Source organism: Helianthus annuus, chromosome 5 (assembly GCF_002127325.2).
Source record: "Helianthus annuus cultivar XRQ/B chromosome 5, HanXRQr2.0-SUNRISE, whole genome shotgun sequence".
Taxonomy (NCBI): Eukaryota; Viridiplantae; Streptophyta; class Magnoliopsida; order Asterales; family Asteraceae; genus Helianthus; species Helianthus annuus.
In genome coordinates this window covers 56,153,211-56,165,924 of record NC_035437.2, presented here as the reverse complement: position 1 = coordinate 56,165,924, position 12,714 = coordinate 56,153,211, and the positions used below count along the sequence as shown (strand labels likewise).

At 37.7% G+C, this 12,714-nt stretch overlaps 1 long non-coding RNA gene across 6 annotated transcripts; it reads left to right on the top strand.

The window, feature by feature from the left end:
- Positions 1-5,081: 5,081 nt before the first annotated feature.
- LOC110940677 lies at positions 5,082-7,759 on the top strand. 6 transcript variants are annotated; one of them, XR_004892501.1, is made up of 7 exons: positions 5,084-5,257; positions 5,320-5,502; positions 5,584-5,664; positions 6,081-6,145; positions 6,458-6,696; positions 6,941-7,094; positions 7,613-7,638. It is a non-coding gene; the product is annotated as an uncharacterized LOC110940677 (long non-coding RNA). The 6 variants fall into 6 exon arrangements; XR_004892502.1 differs by lacking the exon at positions 7,613-7,638 and adding an exon at positions 7,691-7,759 and having other exon boundaries at positions 5,085-5,257; positions 5,590-5,664; XR_002593417.2 differs by lacking the exon at positions 7,613-7,638 and adding an exon at positions 7,691-7,759 and having other exon boundaries at positions 5,085-5,257; positions 6,081-6,172.
- The last annotated feature ends 4,955 nt before the right edge of the window (positions 7,760-12,714 follow it).

Sequence of the window (12,714 nt, the reverse complement as noted above, 5' to 3'; positions counted from 1 at the left end):
ATCGCTCATGATTTCCTCGAAAAATTTTAAGTACTCGTTTCAAGAAAACGAAGTACCAAATATAAGTGACATCTTGAGTAATCACTTTAAATCCTTGGTTAGATAACTAAGAGTATTTTTCGATCTTATACCCAGCCTCCAAATTCTGCTTCATGAGGATTCTACCTCGTGTGTCGCCTTGGCATTGCTAGCACCTCAACTTCATGAGGATTCTACCTCGTGTGTCGACTTAAGCATGTCTAGTGCAAGGTTTCGAAGCGTCCCCTGCTATTCGAATTCTGAAATCCATATAGGATCTTATTATCTTCACAATTAGATCCATGTGGATGATTATCGCTCAAATCGGAACCCTTGATTGGATTCTTTGTACGCCTTAATACGTACATTACAATTCAATAAGGACAAGACGAATTCCTATCAAGATCTCTCTATCTTCATAGTTAGATTTTTGAAGGTGTTTAAAGTGCCAATGAAATCCACGGATTGGATTCCTGGTATGCTTTAAATACCCTTGTCCAAAGATAACAAATTAAAGGTAAGGTTAAACGATTTTGTGATTATGTGTTTCTTTTATGTTTTTATATAATCCGAGTTATTCGTCATCCAAATCCTCGTAGAACCTTCCATATCTTCATTTGAGGGATCCATAGTAGGATATCCAAACGTACTACCTTAAATCCTTGATGGGCTTCTACGTGGTAGTTAAGACCCTTGGATTTTATAGTACCATTCCATAATTTGAAAAAGACCCTTTGGATGGTCTAGTAAAAAGATTGATTCAAATCTGGTTAGGAATGACATGTGATGATATAGTTGGAAAGACTCCTTGGTGGTCTGTTTTAAAAGATCATTTATTGATCTAAAGGACTCTATGGTGGTCTAGTCACACTCATCACAGGTTTGTTTGTTGGGTCTTCCCCTACACATTATAAAGTGCACTGTGTGAACTATGCAAGGAATTGCGTAATTATGGATGCATACGTAATTATGAAATTCAGTGCACAGAAACCACAGTAAGATTTATCGTGTGTAAGAACCGATAGTGGCAACAATAACGGAACGTGAACAATGTAATGGAGGTACGGTGGACGCACCAATGACACTTCATATACTTGTATATAATTGTCCCTCTTATATTATAAGCATAATGTTATTAAAGTTACTAGAAGTTCAGAACCCTAACCAGTGCTGTCTTATCTTTTCGACTTTATGTTTCGAAATGCCTAACTTGTCTCAAAGTCAAGGCTGAACATCAACGACCTTCTGGTTTGTTTGTACAACCAGAGATACCGGTTTGGAAGTGGGAGAATGTTGCTATGGATCTCATCACTAAATTACCGCGTACATCTAAAGGTCACAATGCTATATGGGTTGTTATCGATCGACTAACGAAGATAACTCATTTTATTCCAACTCGCAAAGATCTATCTGCTGATAAACTTGCACCCCGATATGATGGACCATTTAAGTTGTTAAAAGAGTTGGAAAGGTTGCCTATCGACTAGAGCTACCTCCAGAGCTTGGAAATATTCACCCGACTTTTCACGTGTCCAATTTGCGAAAGTGTATAGCTGACGCTGATCTTCACATTCCTCTCGACGAAATCCGAATCAATGAAACGATGCACTTGGTCGAGAAACCTGTGGAGATATTGGACCGTACATTCAAACAATAGAAGAACAAACGGATTTGTTTGGTCACGTTTCGCTGGGAATCTAAGCGTGGCCCAGAATTTACTTGGGAATGTGAGGACCAAATGAAGGCGAAACATCCGCAATTGTTCTCACAAAGTTTCCTCTAGTTAAAATTTCGGGACGAAATTTCCTGAAGTAGGGGAGACTGTGACATCTGTGCCTCCACGGCCATCAAACAAATACCCAATCAATGAAATATTGTATTTCATACTTGGGATTTGTATAAATATGTGTATCATTTGCACATATCAATTCTCGTTCGATTTCAAGCTCTAAATCGCTTTCTTGAAAGTTATACGCGAACTGATGTGTAAACCTAATCAGTTTAGCGCGAAAAACACTCCGGAATAGTGACATACGCTTAACATACCTTAAATAGCCTTTACATAACTTAGAAACAAGTTTTGGAGGGTTTGGTGTGTCGAAATCAAGTTTATTCGCTTACAGGGACTAATTTCGACAAACTACGAAAGTATGCTGATTTGTACTGTAACGAACATTCCGGAACTTTATCATAAGTTTAACATGCCCTAAATATCCTTTACATAGCTTAGAAATAGGTTTTGAGGTGTTTGGTGTGCAAAAATAAACTTATTGGTCATTCAGGGACTAAAAGCGTCAAAAAGTGCACAAGTTTGCATTTTCGCGCATATCTTACGTTCTGAATATATCCGGACATCCAAAAATTTATGTAATCATTAAAATATTATATTTTAGGGATTGGCATGATAAAATTCCATTCGTCGCTCAGTTTGGATCGTTTTTTCGTTCGTTACGACTTCCGTCGTAATTAACTGAACAACGCAACCGAACGACCAAACGAACCGACATCCGAGATATTTTTGAGCATGTTTTGAGTTCCCAATATTTTAACTTCATTTTAGAGCCTTGAAATGAGGTTAACGGGGCTTAAACATGTCAAAAATGGGCCAAAATGCAAGTTTCTAAGCTGCAGGGACTGAAATTGTCAATCCGCCAAAGTTGGCCAGGCGGCCAGCGTAAGCCCAAGCCTTATTCTTACACGGGGCGCGTGAGCCTATCAGACAGAAACATTCAGTTTGGTCATTTAGCTCGTTTTTGACGGTTTTGATCAGTGGTTTTCAAAGCTAGGGGCTGGTTTGTGTGGGGAACAAGTCCCCCAATCTTTCCTTGACACTTGTATGGCTTGGATCATGCCCTCCGCTCCAAGAAACGATCCTAACGGTTTGCGAAAAACTATATATAGCCATGCTCACCTCCTCATTCTTTGCTCATTCATTCTTCTCCTCTCTACCATCTGATTTGGAAGGCTCCCTCAAGTGTTTGGAGCTTTCTAATCTCATTGGGAACTTGGTTTTCTTGTAGAAAAGATAGCAAGGACACATTGTGAGCATTCTTTCATTCTTTTTGTTATTTTCCTAGTTTGGAAGTCAAATATAGTTTGACTTTCAGCTTTGACCACGAGATAGTCAACGAGAAGTTCGTTTGAACTTCACAACGTGAGCGTAATCACGTTGGTTATAGTCTTTAGTGACTATACCCACTGATTACCACGTTGACTAGGCGTAGTGACGAGTCGTAGTTTCGGTCAAAATGCGCATTTAAGCGTATTTTGCAACCAAACTACTCTGGTATCAAAACACTTTGTTTTGATATCAAAACCTGTTTTCTAACCTAGTTAAGCATGTTTTAACATGCTTAGCTCGTCACTTTTCGTTTAGTGCTTGTTTAGAGTCGTAAGTCAAGCGGTCTAAACCACCGCTTAGACTTTCGAACTCGACCCGTTTGGTCAATCTTTAGGATCCGACCAAGCATGTTTAGTGACCATAGTTGCATAGGGAATAACCTTCTGAGGTTATACCTTATGGTCACCGAGTTTAAGTAGTTGTATGATAGGTAGAGTATATGCCTTAGGTAAATTACCAAAATGCCCTTTTCATCCATAATTGGACTCTAAGCATATGTAACCTAACTTTTGTCACCTAAACTGATTATGCAACTTATTTAAACATGTTTAGGCATATAATACTAGCCATAGGACTAGTTAGACTTCTCGAACGCGCGTTTGCGCGCACGACGCGTTAAAGTAGCGTAAGCTACCTTAATGGGTCGTAATGGGTCGAAAGCACTTAGGTTAGGTTTCAATTTAGTATGTAGGCATTGTTAAACCATGTCATATGAGTTCCAATAACTCATTTGGTTTACAAGACCTCATCCTATCCGATCCTCCGACTTAGGTCCGGTTTATTTATCTAGTTATTAGGTTGCCGATTGATTTCGTGCTCCCTCTAGCTTTGCTTGGTTGTTGTTCAAAGACCGCTAAGCATTCTCAGGCGAGTACATTGTTCCCCTATTTTACTGTTTTTGATTGTTTTGGGGTGATCCATATGTGTTAAATGATTTAAATATTTAAACGATGTTTTCCAAAAATGATTAAGATGGTTTATATTAAAACTAAAACGATTTTGATAATGTGAACAAGCTTGTTGGTTGTAATTACATAACGAATAATATCCATTAATTTTGGCCGAACCAACCAGTATTAGTTTATGGTACCATAGGATCTGACAAATCCTGTTATTAGACTGCACCCATGGTTATGTGTGGGTTAGGTGGGTAACGACCGAAGAATCTGATGATTGTTAACTTACCCTTTGGTGGTTTGTTAATGCGAGATGATTGTTAACTTACCCTTTGGTGGTTAGTTAATGCGAGATTGGCGATAGGCGAGTCACGAAGGTTTGGATATTATTAGCAAGGCGACCAAAAGTAGTTTCACAATTAAAACGAGAATGATTTAAACGACTGAAATGATTTTTGACGAATTAAACGAATTGGATAAACGATTGATTTTTGGTTAGTGTTTAGATAACGGGACGGGTGTAAAGTGATGAAAGCATGGTGGATACGCCGCTAGTACTTCCTATATATAAGTGTCTTCATCATATTACATACCGTGGCGTTATTTAGTTCACTTGGGTAAACGATTTTGAGACGATGTCACACAAACGAGGTTTTTGAAATGATATAAACCATACGAGTTTTGTAAACGAGTTTTTACGAGATTTTTACAAATTGGTATCATATGTTATTTTTTTCAAAAAAAAAAAAAAAACTCGGGAGCTTTGAGTTTCCAGAGTTTCCTAAAATTTTTAGGGTTTTTTGTCTAGCATTAGCCTATATATATATATATATATTTATATATATATATATATATATATCTATACTATATTAATAAGCATATCCAAAGGACTTCTTTAGGTCATATGAATTTCAGTTAAACACCCCTAAAGCATGTTATACAACCCTCTAAAGCACAATATAATTTACAATCCCAATTATGCCCTTCACTCAAAAAAACACACCCGGGGTACACAATTAGGGTTTCTCATTCTCATACCATTCTATCCGCCCCCATCGAGCTGCTTTATCTCAGATCTAGGGTTTCTCTTGGCGATGCAAATGCAAGATCTGGCTTTCTCAATGACACCAGATCAGCGAATCTCTCTCTATACGACACCCAATCGACTGAGTTTGAAGGTGGTGAAGGGCTTGGATCTGCCAATCAGTGACGTATGAGCAAGGTATGGCCGCTATTCTACTCAATTTCTTTTTATTATGCTAAATGAATGATTATTATTGTTAGGGGGTGTTTGGTCTGCCAATCGGTGATGTATGAGCAAGATTTCACAAGATCTAAAGACGGCGTGGTGTGTAGCGTTAAATCCGACGACTACGGTTCCGGTGGTATAATTCTTAAGCCGATCGGTGGCAATAGAGACGAGTTTCGGTTTTAGATGGTGGTTGAGGTAGGTTCCGACAAACTGAGGTATGTCCGACGACCTCTTTTTTATTTGTTTAGGTCACAAGCTTCAGATCTGGAATTTGATTTTTTATTTTTGCTCTAAAGTTGCAGATCTAGGTTTCACCAGTTGGCGTAGGCGATACTGCATCATCAAAATGAATGGTTTCTGAATGGAGATCCCTAAAGGTACTTACATTGTTCTCAGATCTCAGTTTGGGATGGATTTTTAGTTTAAATGAGTCATTTTGTTTAACTGGTTATGATTTGTGGGTATTTGAATTAAAAGGACATATTTGTGATGAAAAGGGTGGTATAAATTATCAGTTGAGACAAAATGGGTGGTATAAGTGTTTGGATGGAAATTGAAGTTTTTTCAGCTAAGGTTAGAGAAACGGGTAAATAACTAAATACAGTTTACTCTTAAGGTGTTCAGCTTAATTGTAGCTCATATGAATCACATAAGTGTTTATCAAAGCATTAAAAACTTATTATTGCAATTTCAGAATTTTAAGAAGCACTCCTTTAGATTTGCAATATGATTCACTTTGGAACTGCTATTGAAGATCTTTATGTTATGGAATTTATTTTGTTACATATTACAGATACTACACCCACAAACGGAGGTACCAGATCTGGTGGTGATGGCGGCTGGGTTTCGCCGCAGGCGGTATAGACATTTGTTCACACCCGAATTGTACTGGTTGACTAACAAAGAATGATTTGTTTTTTGTTTTTTTTAATAATATTTTTTGAAATGAAATTGGCGAGTTGGGTAAAGGGTCAAAACAGGTGCGGGTTTAAATGGGTCATTTTAAACTACTTGTTGAAACTGGCTGGGTCAATCACATTGGGTTTGGTTGACCCGTGGTAAACGCATACCATCCACCTTAAAAAAATAGTAAATGACCAAAATTGAAACAATGTTAAGTTGTTAACAATCGGTTCTTTAGTTAGGTTGCATAATGTGCTATTTTTACAGTCTGATCAAAACACGAAGAGCCTAAAGGCAGAGCTCAGAGCCATTCTTCTGGAACTAGAAGAAATGAGGAAGAGGAAATCCGAAAGAAAGAATCTGTTCATCGAAGTTTTAGAACAGATACAAAGATACAAATGGAAATTTACACAACTTCTACTAAGACACTCTTGGATGAAACTGATTTATCATTAAGAAAAATTGAAGAACTTCATGTGCAGTTACAAGCACTTGAGAAACAGAAGGTACCTGTACCCTTTAAAACACTAAATTTATTACAACTTTAGTACATCAGTTTGTTTTAAAATTGATTACAATGGCAAATTACTTGTTATTTTTCTCGTAAATATCCAGAGTGATCGAATTAAGAAAGTTCTACCACATGTCATCATGAATTTTTGTTTATAAATAGCACTTACAAAACATGTCATCATGAATTTTTGTTTTAAATCATCTCGATGACTTAAAGTGAATAACTATTTGTATCAGGAACCCTGCTACTTTTCTTCATGCATACACTTGTCTTCCCCTTGCTTACGCTACAAGGCAAGCTGCTGATGCTATTTTGCAAGATGTTGCTGATACGGGTGTCGTTTACCTTGAAAGGGATCGTTTACCTTCCACTGAAAACTATATGTTCAAGGTTCGAAAAAATACCATTGGTGCGCTTTAATTACTGGGAATACCGTATGAAGTTATCTGAATAACAATTCCATACGATGATATCTTATAAATTCACTTGTGCATTAGGTATATACCAAGTATCGTAAAACCTCAAGTTGCTTGTGGTATAGCTGGTTTTAACCAAAATGTATACAATTAAAATCAGACTATTTTAAAAAGTGGCCAGTTTAGTTTGTGCAGAACGGCTTCAGACCATCTGCTGGGGCAACAAGTCATGGGTTTCGACCAACATGCGTACGAACGAAAACAGACTGTTTTAAAAATTGGCTCATTTGATATGTAAGTGTTGTTATAAGTCTTTGATTTACCTAAATGAAAAATTGATGTGTCAATCAAATTCAACATGTTACAACCTAAAGATTTAAGCTAGAACATAGTTTTCAGCATTTAGCCATTACAAGCTTGAAGTTTTTTGCAGGCATTGTTTATATTGTCTGTTAAAAAACTAACTAATACAATAAATAACGTCTGACACAGGTGATAATTAATGGTTGGGCTTGTTTTTGTATTGTCTGTTAAAAAACTAACTAATACAATAAATAACGTCTGACACAGGTGATAATTAATGGTTGGGCTTAGAAGATGGTGTGATTGGTGGTGTTGAAGCTGTGGATTCGAGTTTGTTAATGCACTTTGGGTGATAAGTGCATGACTCCCATGTTACCAATGGAAGTTTGAAGATCTCTAGTTCAATGAAGACCATGCACTGATCAAGGGGGAGTTTGTTAATGCACTTTTGGTGATAAGTGCAAGTCTTCCAACATTTAGGGTCTTTATTGAACAAGTGTCTAAACTTTGTCCCAAGAAGTTCCTAGGGAGAACTCTTGTCCCTAAGAAGTTCCTAGGGACAACCTTGTCCAAGGTTTGGAAGAGTTTTTTGTTAATCAGAGTTTCTCTTGTCCCTAAGAAGTTCCTAGGGACAACCTTGTCCAAGGTTTGGAAGAGTTTTTGTTAGTCAGAGTTTTTGCTTTGTCTGAGTTTTGTATAGATTAGACTTTGTCTGAGTTTTGTGGCAAAAACTCTGTGTTTGCTTTGTGCTATATGTTTTGTCTGGGCTTTCTATTTAGTGTTGAAAGTCCGGGTTTCACCTTGTATATATACTTTAATATGGAATAGACAAGGTAACGATTTCTGTGTGAATTTCTGTGCCCTAATCATTGTGTTTTGTCTGGCGGCGCTTTGTGTGAGTGACGTCATTCATCTTCATCAAGAATACTCTGTGTATTCTTGATTTCTCTCTCAAATCCTTGCATTCTTGTGTTTCATCTACAGTGGTTGATCATCAGGTGGATTCCGCACACCTGTTGGTTGCTTTAGCTGAGTGAGTTCTTGGATTAGGAGGCCTTACAAGTGGTATCAGAGCAGTACGCTCATACTACTGTAGGTGTTCTTAGTTTGAAGGTTTTGGTGAGATTAGTTCATACTTTGATTGGGTTTAGTGAGATTTTAGTGAGTTTTTGTGTGTTATTCATGATTCTTCATTCATTTCTAGTGTTTGGATGATGGATTTTGAGTAGTTTAGTGAGTTTTTAGTGTTTTCTTCATCTGGGTTTTACAGGGGTTTTTGTTCTTGTTCATACAGAGCTTTGAAGGAGATAAAGATTCTGAGTTTTGATCTTTGGAAGCTTGGTCCGTGGTTTACACTTTGTGTTTGTGTCTCCGGGGTATTATTGAACCAGTGTGTAGTCACATTGGGGAGATACTCCGAAGATTGGCTCCTTTCTGAGTTTTGAGACTTGTCTGAGTTTCAAAATCAGTCTGAGTTTTGTCCTTGTCCGAGTTTTTCCTTATTAAGTTGTTAAAAGTCTGAGTTTTTACTTTTGTCTTGAGTCCGAATTTCCTTTTATTAGTATACTTTGTCCGAGTTTGCTGGTAGTCCGTGGAAGTTATCAATTATAGAAGGTCCGAGTTTAGTTCATCATATTAGTCTGAGTTTAGTAGTTCAGGTTGTCCGATTTTTATTCTCTATAGTAGGGTCCGAGTTTTTTAGTTCTTGTTTGAGTCCGAGATATTGATCCTCTTTGTCCGAATTTTATATGTCTATTGAGGTCCGAGTTTGACTTAATATATATATATAGCCCGAGTTTTTAAGTTAACTGTTAAAGTCCGAGTTATTTAGTATTATTAGTTAGTCCGATCTTTTATTATGTCCACAAGTTTTATTTTATTATTAGTTAGTCCGAGTTATTTAGTATTATTTAGTTAGTGCGATCTTTTATATTAGTTAGTCCGAGTTATTTAGTATTATTTAGTTAGTCCGAGTTCTTTTATTAAAGTGAGTCTGAGTTTATTTGATATATATTAAAAAGGTCCGAGATATTTGATACGTCCGAGTTTAGTAAGTATATTAGAGTCCAATTTTGTTTAAATTCTCAGTGTCCGAGTTTCTAATTTTAGAGTCAGAGTTTTTGAGTTCTTAGTGTGTCCAAAGTTTTTTTTTTTGTGTCCTTAGTTGGTCTGAGGTTGAACTCCTAACAGTCTAGTCCGAGTTTCTCTATTGTTTGTGTTTATTTCAGGTTTCTGTGATCTGGGGTTCACACTCTGATTGAAGCTCACTTCACTGTTTGGAAGTTCTCTATTGTTTCCTAAAAAATGGCAAACAACAATCTGACTACAATGGTGCAAAACCTCAAGCACAATGCTGAGGTAGGAAGTAACGACAAACCTCCTTTGTTGATCAACGAACTTGATTTTCCTGAGTGGAAGGAGCGTTTCGAAAGATATGTTCGAGCAAAAGACATCAAAATCTGGTTGTGCATCGTTAAAGGATGTGGAGCTACTCCAGTACGTACGTTGACGATTGATACGTACTTGGCGCTTACTGACGACCAGAAAAAGTTTTATGACTGTGAAGAGAAAGCTATGTCAATGATAACGATGGCAATGACACAATCTATACTTCATACGTTCCGTAAGAGAAATAGCTCAAAGGAATTGTGGGATAGTATGATCCAGCGATATGAAGGAAACGAAATGTACAAGAAACGACGTCTCGAACGTTTGAAGACTCAATTCGTTGTGTTCAAGGCTTTGAAGAATGAATCGTTTGATGACACTGTGAATCGATTTTATCATCTGCTGAGCGAACTTGATAGAAGTAAAGAGGGTATCTACACTGAATTCGAGAAGGTTGAGAAGTTTCTGAATTGTCTTTCGAGAGAATGGAATATGTACACCGCTTTGATCAGAGAGGGTGTTCTCTACGAAGAGCTTACATTGGAAGAAGTTGTTCAGAAGCTGAGGGGTTATGCTTGGAATATGGAAGATCAAGCATCTGATTTCGAGAAGATCCAAGATCCTCAGTTGTATAAGGCTTCGAAACCAACGGATAAGGGTAGTAATGGTGGTGTCGGTGTTGCTTTGTATGAACACGCCTTCATAAGCAACACTGTCAGTTCAAGTGGAACAACCAATTCAAATCAAGGGATGTACTCTTCTAGTGGCGCTCAGAAATCTCAAGGAACAAGTATGAACATTCCTAAGATAGATGCAAGCGGTTTGAAGTTGATTGAAGAAAATATGGGTCTGTTGGCGTCCTTCATGACTGCCTACGAGAACTTCTGTCTTGGGAAACTCGTTGAACCGTCAAGTCTCGATGAAGACTTTGATCAGATAGATCAAGACGAGATGGAAGAACTTGATCTACAGCTCAATATGGCACTGTTAGTCCGTAGAGCGAAGAAGTTTCTGCTGAAGACGGGTAAGAAGTTCATAGGAGGTCAGACAAAGACTCGAATGGGGGTCGACATGTCAAAGGTAAAGTGTTACAACTGCGGGATCTACGGGCATTTCGCACGTGATTGTCGAAAGCCGAAGATGGAAAGATCTGACAGAGACAACAACTCCCGAGGAAACAATTCAAGACCTCAAAACAATGCATCAAATGCTGCCTCCAACTCAAGTGCTCGTTCAAGTGGGTCTGAAAATACCACATCTTCAACAAACAATGCTATGGTGGCTCAACCTTTACAGAGTGTGACTGAGCCTTATGACTGGGGTTGTGCTTTGGAAGACATCTCAGGAGCTATTATGTCACAAGCATTTATAGCTGAAATTGTGAACGAAGAAGTGTATGAAGAGGTTGTTGAAGAGACTAGCATTGAGGAGCTTGCAGTTGTAGTTGAAGTTCTTGGGGAAGAGTTGGATTCGGGGAATGTTACTGAGAATGAAAGTCCTTCGATCGAAGAGACTGTTGAGAAGTCTAGCAAGACAGAAGATGGAGAAAAAGGAGAACGCTTTGAATTCAACATCTCCACAGCTGAAATGCAGCAATTTGCGGATGCAGAAGCTAAAAGGTTGGAAGAAAATTCCATAGAAAATGAGGCTTGTGCATTCATGGCTGGCATTGAGGTAAAATCATCTTCTGTAGATAAGCGATGTGCTAGATGTGTTGAGTTTGTGACTAAGATTGATAGATACGCACTTCATAACACAAACTTAATTGCAGATTTAGAAAAATCTAGAGAACTCATTGCGGTTTTGTCTAATTCGGATAAAGAACACCGAATTAAGATAAAAGCGCTGAAAAATGATATCTCTGAATTTGAGAGACTTGTGGCTAAGGGAAATCTTAAAAATCAGGAATTAAAATCTGAACTTGAAATAAGTCAAAATTGTGTTTTGGAAAAGAACAAAATCATTTTGGAAAAAGATAATCTGATTTTAGATTTGCAACGTAAGATCGAAAAGTTCAGGGATTCATCCGAAGTGATGAACTTCTGTATTAACAGCCAACGTCTCAAAGAATCTGAGGAAGAAATGTTTGGCATTGGTTATACCAAGGTGCCTCCTCCGGTAAACCATAACTATACATCGATGCCAAGCATTGATCCTGAATTGGCAAACTTTGTGCCAACGACTCCTCTGACAGTTGAACCACAAAGTGAGTCAGAATCTGAGCCAGATGAAGTTACAGACTCAGATCAGTCGAAGAAGAGTGGAATTTCTAAGAAAAATGAGGTGAACCTTGAAAACATTGAAAATTTGATAAGCAACAAGATTTTGGAAATTTTCAATCAAGTTCAAAATGAAAAATCAAAACCAAAGTCACGTGGGAAAAATAAAAAGGCTTTGAAAAATGTTCCTAAAACTGAGTTTGTTAAAGGGGAGGATTTTATCAAAGAAGAAGTAAAAATTGAAACAGGTTCCAACTCTCAGTTTGTGAACCAAATCTTGAAAAATTCCACCAATGTCTCATCATCTTCGACCGATCATGAGGAACGTCCGAAGAACGCTGCGAAAATTCGCAAATGCTATAAGTGTCGTGGGAAAGGACACTTAGCAGCAGACTGTCCAGATGACAGGGGTAAATCACTTGTTGATCCTGATCAAAGGAAACCTTTTGTTGACAAACCACAAAATGAATCAGTTAATGTTGAAAAGAAAAATGGTAAAAATCAAAAGGTTGAGAAAAACAAAGTGATTAAACAAGAAGTAAAACCAGTGGTTAAACCAAATGTTAAATCACAACAAAATCAGGATCAAGAGGAGAAACCCGCTGTTATTAACCGTGGGGACAGATCAGAAAATGTACCTCAAAGACATGATACACGTGAGAAAACCCCTCACAGACGACAAAA